This window comes from Mustela nivalis, assembly GCF_964662115.1.
Source record: "Mustela nivalis genome assembly, chromosome: 6".
Taxonomy (NCBI): domain Eukaryota; kingdom Metazoa; phylum Chordata; class Mammalia; order Carnivora; family Mustelidae; genus Mustela; species Mustela nivalis.
In genome coordinates this window covers 108,651,000-108,665,923 of record NC_139025.1, presented here as the reverse complement: position 1 = coordinate 108,665,923, position 14,924 = coordinate 108,651,000, and the positions used below count along the sequence as shown (strand labels likewise).

The 14,924-nt window shown below is 50.7% G+C and overlaps 1 long non-coding RNA gene across 2 annotated transcripts in view; it reads left to right on the top strand.

The window, feature by feature from the left end:
• Positions 1-1,300: 1,300 nt before the first annotated feature.
• Positions 1,301-14,924, top strand: part of LOC309866253 — a 33,075-nt gene continuing 19,451 nt past the window's right edge. The window contains exons 1-4 of one of the 2 annotated variants that reach the window (XR_014312528.1): positions 1,301-1,654; positions 7,426-7,494; positions 7,658-7,765; positions 14,048-14,224. This is a non-coding gene — a long non-coding RNA (uncharacterized lncRNA). The remainder of the gene's footprint in view (positions 1,655-7,425; positions 7,495-7,657; positions 7,766-14,047; positions 14,225-14,924) is intronic. The other variant, XR_014312529.1, reaches the window with a different exon arrangement.

The following is a 14,924-nucleotide window of genomic DNA, read 5'->3' as shown; positions in this document are numbered from 1 at the left end:
GACAGTGTGGACAGTGAGGGGCTAAGTGGCTACAGCCCCTGGGAAGCCTGAGGGTCCCTGGATTAGGGGGATCAGAATCCTGGTGAGGAGATGAGGCCAAACACGGAGCTTTCCAAGAGGGGCAAGAACCTGGACAATGACAGTCGCCATCCGTGCACCTCCTGAGTTCATGTACCCAGAAGAGGGCTGGGGAGTGGACAGGACAGGACAGGAAAGTTGTTGGACTCCTCTCCCCACACCTCCCTGATTGAGTTTTCATTACGAGCTACTGGGTTGGGAGTGAACTCAGTTCTACGGCTATCTTGGCTAGTGAGGGAGCTTTGAGGGCCCCTTTGATATCGGTCTTCTAGATTGTGGTTGGCGCACCCCAACCCGGGAGGAAGAACCTCTGCCCCAGGGGTTCCCTGACTTAGCAGACCCCGTTCCTGAGGAAAGCGGTGGGGAGGGGGGTATCATGTTCCTGTTCCTGTGGGAAATTGGGGGGATATCATGTAGCTCTGCCCTGGATGGCAGGTGACCATGGGCTCCTGGTGCATTTGAAGTGGGCTTTGGTGTCCTGCCACCTGACTTTGCAGAAAAGCTGCTGGGGGCATGGTGGGTGCAGCCGATGGCCCTATTACCTGAAGTGAGAGAGAGGGCTCCTCCAGGAAAAGGCCATTTAAGCCCTAATCAGCCCTCAAGAGCTGGGTCCCCAGCCCTTCTGGGGCTCATGGACCCTAGCCCTGCTTAGCAGTGACCTTGAACTTAAACATTCCGCCTTGCTTCATGTTTCTTTTCCCTCATTAGACAGGACCTAGCATTTTCCCAGAAGATACAATCTGTGTCTGGCAGAAGCCTGCTTGCAAAAATAAATCTTTCCCTGAACATTTTCCAGGCTCATTTTAGAAACAAATCTGGGTGATGCCTTTTAGCCATTTCCAAAGACAAACAACCAAGGCCTGAGGCCTGTCTCTGCCGCATACGTGTACTGAGCACGGAGGAAGGGGATCTGCCCCTTAGAGGAAACCCCCCCTCACCAGGGAGCTGAACAGCTCTCCAGACTGACCCCTGCCACGAGCCCCTGCTGCTCAGTCTGGTGACACAGGTGGGATGCCCAAGCCACACGGGGCGGGCCCTTCCTTCTCACCCTACCCGGGTTCTCCCGCAGGTGGGAGCCTTCTGGGGCTTCTGGAAGCACTGACAGCTGCAGAGGCTACAACCTTTCCCACGTCCATTCAATCTCTCATTGGTGCGCTCAGTAAATATTTATACAGAGCACCTGTCCTGTGTCGGTAGCGGCGTCGCGCTGCGGGCGGGACAAGCAGCCCTGAACAAGCACCCACCACGGGGCCCTGCGCATCCCGGGCGCTGCGCGCACGCGGCCAGGATGGAAGGCTGGAGGAACGCGGTGGTCACCCAGGACCCGCGGCGGCTCGCGGGGCTCTGCCGCAGCCTGATCGCGTGTGGGTCTCCCAGGAGCCCTGTGAGCTGAGACGGAAAGAAGGAAGGACGGCAGGAAGGGAAGCTTCTCTGCGTCTGGCTCCAGCCGTCCTCTTTCACATGCGCTGTCTGCTTAAACTTCCCAACGCCGCGCGGTAAGGAGGTATCTCCGCCTCGGCTTGCACAGAGAAGCAAGTCCCGGCCCAGATGACGGCAGAGGAGGGACTGACACAAGGTGGGTCCGATTCCAGAGCCCCAAACTGTCTCTCGTGCAGGCACACTCACACGCGCGCACAGACACTTGCGCACGCGGACACACGCACACGTGAACTGTGGGGCCCCCGCTCCAGCGGTACCAGCGGTTCACCCACATGCCCACAGTTCACCTTCCTTCATCAACACATAGAACGCACTGTGTCCTCAGGAGCCCACTGTCCCAGACGGTGGCCACGGGCCACCTGTGACTAGAGCACAGGAATGTGATTGAATCCCAACTGATACACGCCTGAGTGCAAAACACACGCTGAATTCCCAGCACTTAGGAAGAAAAGATGTAAAATATCCTGCCCTTTCCAATGATCACGTGCTGAATTTATGTATCTTTCGGGATACCGAGTTGAAGCAAACGTGTTCTTAACATATTTCCTGTTTCTTCTTATTTTTGAAACATGGCTACTAAAACATGTGAAATCACACACGTGGCTCGTGTTTGTGCTTGCATCCTACTTCTTTTTTTTCTTTTTCTTTTTTTTTAAAATATTTTATTCATTCATCTGATAGAGATCACAAGTAGGCAGAGAGGCAGGCAGAGAGAGGAAGGGAAGCCGACTTCCCACTGAGCAGAGAGCCCGATTCATGGCTCATCCTAGGACCCTGAGATCATGACCTGAGCCGAAGGCAGAGGCTTTAACCCACTGAGCCACCCAGGCACCCCTTGCATCCTATTTCTAAAGGGTAGCGCTGCTCTGGATAGAAAGAGACTCGAGTGCCTGAGTGGCTCAGTCGGTTAACTGTCTGCTTGGGAATCAGGTCATCATTCCAGGATTCTGTGATCGAGCCCCGGCATGGAGCCCCTCATTGCACTGGGTTCCCTGCTCAGTGGGGAGCCTGCCTCTCCCCCCGGTTGTGCACACGCTCTCTCTGGCAAATAAAATCTTTTTTTTTAGAAAAATAAAGAAATGCAGAAGAGGAGTAGTTAAAAGTAGGGAAAGGGGGCGGGCGGGTAGGAAGTAGTGCAGAGCAGGGCACCGAGCAGGGCTGGCAGGTGGGTACAGGCAGTCTCAGGGTGCAATAGCATGGGCGGAGGGGGTGGCAGGCCTTCCTGACTGCAGGAAGGGGCAACTCCCACAGTGGGGAGGTACAAGGGCTTGTGCCTGAAGGAAGGAAGGAGCCTGTGTCCGCAGGTCCAGGGGGCAGTACAGGCTTCCCCCAACCGAGCATGAGTCCTGGAACTGTAAGGACCCTCAAGGTCACCCCTTCTGCTTCTGGGTTTCAGAGGGTTGATGTTTGCCAAGACCCTGATATAAGACCAAGGGGCTCTCCTATGCCCAGACCGTTGGGGGCGGGGGGTGGAATACTCCACAAAACATTGTCCCAGTGCCTGTGACTGTCCAACCAGTTCTAAGCTCTGGGGAAGAAATGGGGAAAAATTAAACCCAGAAGCTCATTAATAAGAGTGGGGTAGCCAGTGACAGACAACAGGCAAAGAAACAAATGTATATACGTCAGGTGTGATTGGTTAAAAGAAAAATCAAGAGGGAGTACGGGTCGGTAGGAGCTCTGTAAGGGAGAAGGTGACATTTCAGTAGGAAGTCCTGAAGTCACCGACAGGAAGAACATTCCAGAGAGCGGGAACAGTATGTGCGAATGTCCTGAGGTAGAAGTATACCTCTTGAGTTCAAGGACAACTCCAAGCCAGCATATAGGGCAAAGTGACCAAAGGAGAAGTAGGGAACCTCAGAGCCAGGGTGAGGTCCTAAATGGATCTAGAGTCACACAGATGTTTTCCATCAATGGAAGTCATGGTTATCATCATGACTAGTATTCAAAGAGAACACAGGCTTCCCAGAAAGATGGCGATTGCCTCCATTCATAGGATCTTCCAAGATGAAGAGGTACCTCTGACCTCAAGGCTCAGTGCAAAAGAAATGGGACAGCCTGTGGCTGGGCAGGCCCATACTGTCTCAGGGGCCTGTAAGAGACACCTGCCAAGAGGCATTTGGACTGTGTGATCTCTGGGGGTGGAAGCATTGTGGCTGTTCAAGAGGCAGGAGGCCCAGGTGACCACAGGACTGTTTCCTACAGTTAGGGAGCCAGAGCCCCAGTGGCTTGCTCATGCTCTGGTTTATCATCCTCTCCCATCTGCCCCCAGCCCTGGGCTTGTCATTGCCCCTTCCCCACTCAAGAATCCACAGTGATTCCCTACGCTCTGCTGTCTTGTCAGCTGGCCCTTTGCCATACGATCACTCAGGCCTTTCACGTGTCCTTGTCCAGTGGTTATTTGCCAAAAAAAAAAAAAAAAAAAAACCAAACTTGGCTAAGACTGCTGGAGGAAATTACTTATTTTTTGCCGAGAGGGAAAGACCTATTTTAATGTATTTTTCCTCCCAAGAAAATGATCCCCCTGCCCTTCTCTGAACCACAAAGCCAGCGCTGTATTGGCTTTCTTGTCATTTTAAGAGTCCCTTGGAGTGAAGGCTCAGAACAGGTGAGGCTCCTCTGGACAGCCTCATTCCCCAACCTTGGCCTACACTCACCAGCTACCAGGGAGGCCGGTGGGCAAGTGGGCATGGCAGGTGCCTTCAAGGAGCACCAGCTCCCACCCCATTATGCTCAGCCAACGTATAGTGAAGGCCTACGGTGTGTCCACTGCCGTGGCCTAATAGCTTGAATGTGGCCCCTGTGGGGGACACTTGTGTCACAGAAGGGCCACCACCATTTTTGAAATGAAGACTGGTAGAAACAGAAAACCAGTCTTGTGAATCTGATAACTGCAGAGCTTATAAAACTGCAAGCTTATAAGAATATTTCCAGAATCGATCCTATCTCATGACGCCTGTTATCTGGTCTCCGGAGGGGATCTAGTGTGCAGATCCTTCTGTTCGCTCTTTATCGGGAAGATGGGCAGCATTACACAACAATTTGCAAACGAGACTCAGAAAGGTTAAGTGACTTCATTAAAATCACACAGTCTCATGATCTGAAGGCAGACGGGACCTCTACACCTGAATCTAGAAGAATTCCCCAATCCAGTGGCTCAGGGAATCTCCCGGGGGAGCTTTTGCCATGAACAAACCCACAGTCGACACCTGGGGAGGATATGATTGAATTGCTAGGGCCGGAGAGGAGGGGAGAGCTCCCTCGGTGATGCTGATGGAGGAATTGAGGATCATGACTCCAAAGTCTGCAGGCTTGCTGGCCTGGGGATGGAGGAACCACCATGGCTCTGCCGCTGACTTGCTGTGTGATTTTGGGGTAGATTCCATAACCTCTCTGTTCTTCAGTTTCTTCATTTGCCAAAAGGGACATCTCTTTCGGGGTCTCTTTTGCACGTGGGGTCTGGGAGTCACGTGGTAATGGGAAGATGCTTGCAAAGCCCACAAGGCAGGACACTGTGAGAAAGGGCTTTGGCTCTTGGCCCTCCTCACATTAGACCAGAGGGAGGGACAAAACGTCCCACGCAGGAAACCAGCTCACCGACCCCCACGTTCTCCACCCTGCAGACCCAGGGGTGCTCTTCCTGGGTTGGATGTCAAGTGTGTCTTGGCAAGGGGAGGGCTTCTCAGAGGAGGGGCAGGCGGGACCAGCCCCATGGGCCAACAGGGCCCCAAGTGGCTAAGGCTGGGCTTACGGTGGCTCCAGAGAAAGAAGAGAGGCCATGGGGCATGGGTTCAGCAGCCCAAGCCGCCCCAAGAAGGGAGGTTTCCTTGAAGGAGGGCCCACAGACAGAGGCCTGGCCTGATGGGGAGAGGGGGGTCCTTCTCCAGAATGTGATTCTTGGAGCTTTTCTTTGTTCCCGGTTCCTAATTGTGAAACATGTGTTACAGAACAAACAGAACTAGGATCATGTTTCCCATGTTATAAAGGTGATTTCACGTTATTTGGTGGTTTTTCAGTGTGTTTGTTTTTCTTTGGAAACACGGGCTCACGGGGACATTACCATGCGATGATGGGGGACTGTTGGAGGCCGTCGCCTCTCCCCATGCCAGGTTTATTATCACAGTGGAGGGGGGCTCAGAGAGCTTGCGACTGGGGGGTGGAGAGGTGTTGGGGGATCTCAGAATACAAGGCTACAGGGGCAGACCTGAGCCACTGAGAACTCCCCAAAGCCCCCTCCTGCACAGACAGAAGCTGTGTCTCCACAGTCCCCTGTGCCCAGTAGGGACATGCCTCACGTGCCTAACTGGGGCCTGATGGAAGCAGCTTCCCTGGGGAGGGACGGGCACGAGCCAGGCCACCAAGGGCAGCCCCGGCCTTCCCTCTCTGACGCAGAGGACAGTTGTCTCCTCAGCACCCTGTCCACGCCGGGCCAGAGGATACAAGCTGGCTGGCCACACTCCTCCTGGAAATGTGGGCTCTGGAGCCAGGACTTCTTGGGGAAAAAAAGCACATCCTGCCTCAGGAAGCGGAGCTTCAAAGTCTCTTTCTGAGCCCTTTTCTGCTTGTGTACATCTTCTGTAGCCAAAGTCTATATACATGAGCTGGGGGTGGCCAGGAAAGGGGCCATGGGTATAGAGCCATGTGGCTGGGCACCCCCCCCCCACCAGGCCTCCTGGCAGCAACCCCCCACCCCCACCCCCCAGGCTGCTGTGCCCTGGGCGGGCTGTGGATTTGCTGGAGAGACTTGGGCCGGAAGTCTGCGGTTTCCTTTGGTTTTCTAGCTCCCTCTACCAGGCTTGGAAGGAAATCCCATCTGTTGTGTTTGGCGACCTTTTCTGCTCCCTTGGGTCCTAGGGACCTGAGAAGTGGTGCTCTAGGCTTTTAGACACCATGGACACTGTTGAGTGATTGGCCCTTTGTCGCCTTGGTCCCCACAGGCAGTGGCACCACTTAGCCCAGGCTCAGCCCCCTCCCCCATTCATGCCCCATCTTCATGAGCCACCTCAGGTGCTCTCCCAACCCTGATTCCTTTCCCTTTGCTGAGGCCACCACTCCTGTCTCCCGTCTCTCCGGGCACTGTTGACTGCTCCTCTTTAAGTCAAGATACCAATCTCAGCCTCTTCCCCTCTAAGACCACTCAACTACTCCCTCCTCCCCAGGGGTAAAGCATAAAAGTCCTTGACTTGTGGAGCTGATAGGTGTGTGGGAGAGCTCAGCCCTTCAGAGGTCTCTTATCCCAGAACAGGGAGGAAGAAAGGTGCTAATCCAGAGCAAAAGCACTATTAGCCAAATGACCCTTCCATCTCCCCCCCCGAAACCAAACAGAACAAACAAAACCCCAGTTTTTTCATTTTACCAAATAGCTCACCTTGTTACAATAGCCTTATTTTACAGACCAAGAAACCAAGGCTAAGAGGGGTTTGCGTGGGCTGCCTCTCAGCCTTTCTAGGTTCCTAACCCTCCAGGGAGCTTTCCTGGTTTAATCTGAAACTGCTCCCCACCGTGTGGAGGACAGGGAGCGACTGGAGAAAAGTGGCAGACCACTCTGCGCTCGTAGGTGGCAATTAGTTTTTTAAAGATTTTATTTATCTGAGAAAAAGAGCATGTGTGCACAAGTATGAGCAGGCAGAGGGGCAGAGGCAGAGGGAGAAGCAGGCTCCCTGCAGCGTGGGGATCCTCACCCAAGGCCGAATCCCGGGATCATGACCTGAGCTGAAGGCACACGCTTAATCGACTGAGCCACACAGGCGCCCGGGGAAGGTGGCAATTTGAAGAAAAACGAAGGGAACTTAACATGTGAGGCTTGTCTTGCAGGGCAGCAGATTGAATAAATCCCAACACCTGCCCTCCAGATCTTAAGAGTTTATGAAAAGGCCCTAATTGGGCTCCGTCATGTGTATTGTGCAGGTGTCATCAACACCACAGCATCCTCATCTCCAGGCGCTGACCTTGGAGCAGCCTCCGGGAGCAGGCAAGGTAAGAGGAGCCCGCGTTTTAAGAACAGGGGAGGGGGTGAGGAGCCTCTGAGTGCTCAGGTCCCGCTCAGGGGTCCACTGGCAGTCACGACTTTCGGATGATGTTCCCCAGCAGCCCTGGGTTGACGTTGACCGAGAAGCTGGCCCCTTGTTTAAACTTTCAGTTGGACCAGTGCCAGGCAGGAGGACAGGCACTGCCTGTGGCCCCCGAGCTGAACCCCACCTGCTGAGCCATGGCCTCCGTCACAACCTCGGCCACTGCCGGTGAACAGGTAGGACATGACCAAGTGACAATTACTTTCCACCTACCTGATGGTAGGACTGGCTAAGCCCTCCTGCAGAAGATGCCTCGCTATGGCTTGGGGTTCTGCAACGTGCATGCTTGATTCTGAGCCCCTGTTTTGCCCCTGGCACTGCCCTCACAGTCGTGCATGTATTGTGTCATCTTCATAAGAATCCTCTGCTTCTTTTCATCCTCCAGATAAGGAAATGGGTGCCAAGTGTGCTGAGTAACTTTCCCACATCCTATAACTAGTAGGTGGCCAAACTGGGATTTGAACCTGAACCGATTTTGTTTTTAAGAAGGCTCCACACTGGGTGTGGAGCCCAACATGGGGTTTGAACTCATGACCCTGAGAACAAGACCTTAGATGATATCAAGAGTTGGACACTTAACTGACTGAGCCACCCAGGTGACCCTGAACCTCTTATTTTTAACTCTTGTGTTTCCATCATATATCAGTGGATATATTGCTCAACTGACCAATTTCATTTTTTTTAGACTGATAAAAGCAAGAGAGGGGAATGTCCATATTCACTCCTTTCATTTGGGGTGATCCGTCGGCAGACAAGAGACAACAGAAGCCTTCAGAAATTTCAGTCTCTCAGGAATTTAGGGATGGGATAGGAGCGACCATGGTGATTATTCTAAAAATGACCAGCAGGTGGCACCATTGCACAGCAGCTGCACATCCAATTGGCTGCTATCAGAACAGGATGGGAAAGGGTTTCCAAAAGTCACTGAAGATCTGATAAGCCTAGCAAGACTGTGTCCATGCCTGTCCATTGCTCATGTTGCCCCGATGACAACAGCTGCTGTCTGCATAAGAATTCACTCAGTCCGTCCATGTCCATTTACTAATTCATCTATTTAGCAGAGATATCCTTTGTACCTAGCAACTATTTTAAAAATATTTTGACTTGTTAGATCTTTTAATAGAATCTGGTCTGTCTCTGAAAATGCTGTGCTTCCTTGACTGGATGGAATTCCATTTTTTGTCTGTTTTTTTTTTAAGATTTTATTTATTTATCTGACAGAGATAGAGCAGGAACACAAGCAGGGGGAGTGGGAGAGGGAGAAGCAGACTTCTCGCAGAGCAGAAAGCCTGATGCAGGACTCAATCCCAGGACCCTGGGATCATGACCCAAGCCAAAGGCAGACACCCAACGACTGAGCCACCCAGGCACCCCTGGGATGAATTCTTTAATGAAGTTTCCACCTTGGCCTGAGTGGGTGGTAGAGACAGGTGTTCGGTCTGGGTTGAAAGTGAAGAGGTCAGAGGTCAGGCAAGAGCAGTGGTGGGCTTTGACCAGGTATCTGGGGGGCCAAGCAGACAGCGTTACACAATCTACCCTTTGCCTCTGTATGGGGTTGGGAGCTTGAGGGGCTTTGGAGTTGGAGAGAGAAGAGGGGAGAGAACTGAAGAATAAGATTTCTCACATTGTTGATGGAAGAAGGGTCGTCTCCATTGCTAACGTGGTTCTTGGATTTGAAGTTCCTAGGAAGGCCACAATAGGGGCAAGAATGGCTCCACTGTGGCCACAAGGGTGTCTGTCACATACTCTACAAATGTGGGGAATATCCCCCAGGAGAAGTAGGGAGTCAACATAGAGACCCCAGGCACTGAAATGTGGAGAGATGGGTCTTTCCTGATGGAAGGAAATAATGGTGCAGCCAGAGTCCCGAGTGGGTGAGGCCCACACGGGGAACACACAACCCCCAGTGTGACATGCCCAAGATTACCTTCAGAGAGCAGGTGAAGGAGCAAGTAGAGTTACTTGTCATAACAACCTCCAAAACACCTGCTTCCCATAACTCAGAGAAAGTCAGAAATAGAGCAAAGGGTCAGGAAAGGAGCCGGGGAAGGAGGCTTTCAGGGACTCAGGCATGAACTGTATGACTGTGTGTATGGGCAGCTTGTTGCCCAGGGGCCAGATGGAGAGTGGCTTCCTCCTAGGGGGCAAGGCGGGGCCTTGGGGCATACCTCAGAGTCCTCATTGGTGAACTCTGACTCCTGGAGGGAACAGCCCAGTGGGGGAGAGCCCAAAGCTCTTCAACAGTACTTTCCACCTTTTATTTTCTCTGAAACTCTAGCCCAGTCTTCATACTGTGAGTAGCCAGTAATGGAGAATTTGCCAGAAGGAATATGGAGTGCTAGAGAGGAGTCTAAGCTGTGCTGGGGGAAAAACAAACAGAAAAACCATAAAGTGCGGTGACAAACTTTGTGAATTACAGCTTAAGAGATACCTTAAAACAATTTTTTAAAAAATTTTATTTATTTTAAAGAGACACAAGCAGGAGGAGGGACTGAGGGAGAGAATCTCCAGCAGGCTCCCTGCTGACCATGGAGCCCGATGCAGGGTTTGATCTCACAACCTTGAGATCATGACCTGAGCTGAGATCAAGAGTCAGATCTTGGGGCGCCTGGGTGGCTCAGTGGGTTAAGCCGCTGCCTTCGGCTCAGGTCATGATCTCAGGGTCCTGGGATCGAGTCCCGCATCGGGCTCTCTGCTCAGCAGGGAGCCTGCTTCCTCCTCTCTCTCTGCCTGCCCCTCCATCTACTTGTGATCTCTCTCTGTCAAATAAATAAATAAAATCTTTAAAAAAAAAAAAAAAAAAAAAGAGTCAGATCTTAACCAACTGAGCCACCCAGACCCCCCTTAAAAACCTTTTTAAGAGCCTATTATCTTAAGATGACAGGTATCTATTTTCATAACTATGGCACAAAATCTAAAAAATGAGAACAATGAATATTTTAAAATGTCATATAAAATAATTGCTATGATTTATTTAAATATAGTTATAAAGGAAGTTCATAGAAGATTTTGTATTCAAGTTTCATTGCTGTGCAACTCAGAAAAACTTTCCTTCTCTACAAGTCCTTATGTGGAAGCATGAAATTCTAACAGTTCTATAAGAGAATATAAAAGCAGGTTATCAACAAATAAGACCAATAAACATAGCATAATTTCTACACACTGTAGGAATACTAATTTTTTATTTAACAATTTGGATTTAAGGGGCTTCAAATATTTGTATTTTTAAAAAAATTTTTTTAGATTTATTTATGTATTTGACAGAGTACAAGCAGGGGGAACAGCAGAGGGAGAACGGAAAAAGCAGGCTCCCCCGAGCAGGAAACCTGATACGGGGTTTGATCCCATGGCCCTGGGATATTGACCTAAGAGGAAGGCAGATGTAACTGACTGAGCCACCCAGGAGGGCTTTGAATATTTTTAGGTGTTTTGCACTTCACCAACACCTGGAAGGTCTTTCAAATGATTAAATTCTAGTCTGTGTAGTGATAATGCCAGTTCCCAAATGTTATGGGCTGAATTGTGTCCCCCACCCTTCAAATTTATATGTTGAGGTCCTGACTCCAGTACTTCAGTATACAGGTATATTTGAAGATAGTTTTTTTTTTTTTTTAAAGATTTTATTTATTTATTTGACAGAGAAAGAGAGCACAAACAAGCAGAGCAGCAGGTAGAGGGAGAAGCCGGCTCCCTGCAGAGCAGAGAGCCCAATGCAGGGCTTGCTCCCAGGACCCCGGGACCACGACCCTAGCTGAAGGCAGACGCCCAACCAACTGAACCACTCAGGTACCCTTGAAGATAGTCTCTTTAAAGAGATAATTAAATTGCACACCTGGGTGGCTCAGTGGGTTAAAGCCTCTGCCTTCAGTTCAGGTCATGATCCAAGGGTCCTGGGATCCAGCCTCACATCGGGCTCTCTGCTTGGCGGGGAGCCTGCTTCCCCCCACCCCCTCCCCCGCCTGCCTCTCTACCTACTTGTGATCTCTGTCTGTCAAATGAATAAATAAAATCTTAAAAATATATAATTTAATTAAAATGAGGTCACTAGAGTAGACTGCTATCCAGTATGACTAGTGTCCTTATAAGATGAGGGAATTTGGACCTAGATAGATACATAAAGAGAAGACCACATGAAGACACAGGGAGAAGACAGCTGTGTCCAGAAAGAGGGGTCTCAGGAGAAACCAACCATGCCAACATCTTGATCACTAACTTGTGGCCTCCAGAACTGTGAGAAGTTAAGTCTCTGGTGTTTAAACTACCTGCTCTGTGGTTCTTTGTTACAACAGCCCCTGTGGATGAAGACACTGAGCTACACAGACAAACAGGGATGAAACCATAAGTATAAAGGAATCCCTTTTTCTAGAAACCGTAAATTGCTTTTTCTAGAATGACTTGTGTCTGCCTTCTTAAAGGAGCTAATTACATCAAAAGGGAATAATGAATTCTCAAATTCCAAATGTGCTCATTTGTTTCTTTGTGACTGAATATGGCCTGAAAGTGACAGAAATCTTTGAGAGAGAGAGAGAGAGAGAGTCTGTCTTCCACAGACTCACGGCTGCACTAACCAGAACCGTGGCCAGGTACAGACTCCAGTTTGGGACGACAAATGAGCAGACGTGCCTGGTCCCCGTGGGGGTTTCCTACCAAGAACTGGACCAGGATGGCCGAGGAGCTGCCACAGGTAGCATCCGGGACCCGTGCTCTGTTTTGGTGATTACAGCTAACTATAGTTTTATAAACAAGTAGTTGGTGGACTGAATATAGCTTTTTCAAAAATTAGTTTTGTATGGATAAGCTAGATCCTCCTAGCACATAAAGGCAATTTTCTATGAAAAAAAAAAAAAAAAAAACAACTAGAAATTACAGCTCTTGGTCTCTGAGGTTGCCAGGCCAAGAAGCAAAATGAATTATTTCAGAGCTCTGTTTCTTGGCCGTCAGCATTCTGCTGACATCGCTGCCTACAGGTACCTGAACTTTTTCTACAATAAAACCTTATTAATTTGAAATCCAAAGAACAAAAAGGAAAATTCTGCAACCCCCAGTGGACTTTGCATTTACCAGGTTCGGCTTATCTCAGCGTTTTTATTAAATAGTAATAAAAGGCCACACGTTGGTTGGGGGACCAGCCGTGGCTTTGAAATAGTCGCTATTTTTAAGTAACCAGCATAGAAATGGTAAGGTTTTACTCTAATTTGGTTTTGATTTAATTAACTCTGTGTTGTGCCTTAAACCTCCCCGCCCCCCCCCAAGTCCAGAAAGTTCTCAGCAAACTGCTTGGATTAGGCATTTATCGGGACAGGGGGGCGTCTGGGGAGACTACCCTGCTTGGCCTCTGTGGGCAGCAGCAGACACCCCACTTTTGCTCAGCAGCTTTGAGGTCACCTGTTCCTCTGTTTCGTTTTGCTTTTGCTGCCATTGCCGCCGACTCCACGTGTCTGTAAGCTTCCCGCCGCCTTCCTCCCGGACTGCATCCCCAGCTCCGTAACCGTCCATCCACCCGGCTCCCAGGCTCCAATCGGCCCTTAAAAAGCCTTCTTGTCTCCTCAGACCTTCACGAGCCCTCCTCGATCTTCCTTCTCAGAGCCTCTCTGCCCCTGTGGCCGCCTCTGCCCAGTCTAGGCCATCCACACCTGCCCGTGGGCTCCCTGCTCCCCTCCTCAGCGGGCTCAACCCATCCCTTTGTCCACTGACCCTCTCTTTTCTCCTCACAGAGCAGCTCCCATCAGAGCTTGTCTGCGGTCCTCAGCGCTCAGGGGAAGGGGGGGTGGGGGTGGGGTTTGGAAGCGAGGATGCGGGGAGGAAGGGGACGCCCCTCCCGGGCGGGCCACTTCGTTGGCGCTTCTGCTCCGGCCAGACTGGCCCTGCTTTCCCCGAGTCAAGCTTGAAGATTCTGCGGAGTATTTGACATGGAAACAAAAGGTTTCTGTGGTTAAAAATAAGTTTGGGAAACTGCTAATCTGTGCGACGGGATCCATGTCCTTCAGCTTAACCCTCACGACCCAGAACAGTGCAACGAGGACCACCTCTCTGTTTTTGTCTGCTTTTTCCTCTCTCCAAAGTCACTCACTCATCAGGCCATGAGAACATCTGGTTTCCTGCCTTTGTGTCTGGACTAGAAGGCCCTCCCTTCTCTGTCTTTCTAACTCTCTGGGGTTGAAGGCACACCACCCCTCTCTGGTGCAGAGCCCACTGCTCTGATGCGGCTGTGTCCTCCCTGACTGCCCCCCCCTCCCCACCCTGAAGGCTCTCTCTCATTCCATGAGCCCCTGCTCCTCTCCCTGGCCACAGCCGGTCTGACTAGCGGACACTTCCCAGTCTTCCATGGCCTGCTACAGAAGCCCCTGGTGGCTGGAAGGTATGGAATGAAGAAAGGAGACCCTTCCAGAGAGGGGCAGAGAAAGAGAGGTTTGGGTGGGGGGGTACTCCTGACAGTATCCTGGTTCCTGTTCCTGCAGGGCCGTCTTGCAGCAAACCTTCCCCCTGCTGAATGAAGCCCATTGCCGGGGCCTCTGGTCCTGCCAAGGAAAGAGCTGGTTTACATCTCCCTGACTGGACCCCGAGCACCTGGAGCACAGAGACTGTGTCTCATTTAGCATTTATTGTGTGCAGCACACGGCACAGGAACACGACAGGTGAGCTGGGGGAACTCCAAGGACCAGCCTGCCTGCCTTGAGCATAGAGCATGTCTGAGCTTTCCTGTGAACTGAGCACAGCCCAAGCCTGTGTAGGGACTCACACCCAGGAGGAGGGCTGTCCTCACCAAGATGAGAGTAGCAAGTGTTGGACAAGAGTGTGGAGGATGGGGGCCCTCATACTTTGGTGGGAAGGTGAGATGGGGCAGTGGGGCTCGATCCCAGCACCTTGAGATCATGACCTGAGCCCAAAGCAGACACTTAACCCACTGAGTCACCCAGACACCCCCTGTCTGTATTTTTTCGAACTGAGCTATAATTCCCATACTATAAAATTCACTATTTTAAAGTGTACAACTCAGTGGGGTCTCTTTTTAATCTATTTACAAGTTTGTGCAACCATCATCTCTAATTCCAGAACATGTTCACCAGCCACAAAAGAAACCCCGCTCCCACTAGCAGTCCCTCCATCTTCCCGCGAGCTGTCCCTAGGCCCAGGCAAACATTCATCCATTTTCTGTCTTGCTGGATTTTCCTCTTCTGGACATTCCATATCAGTGGAATTATTTGTGGTCTTCTGTGACCAGCTCATTCATTTAGCATAGGTTTAAAAGCTTCGTCTGTGTTGTAGCTTTTTTTTTTTTCTTAATCAGATAGAGTAAGGAATTTTTTTTTTAATGATTTTATTTATTTGACAGAG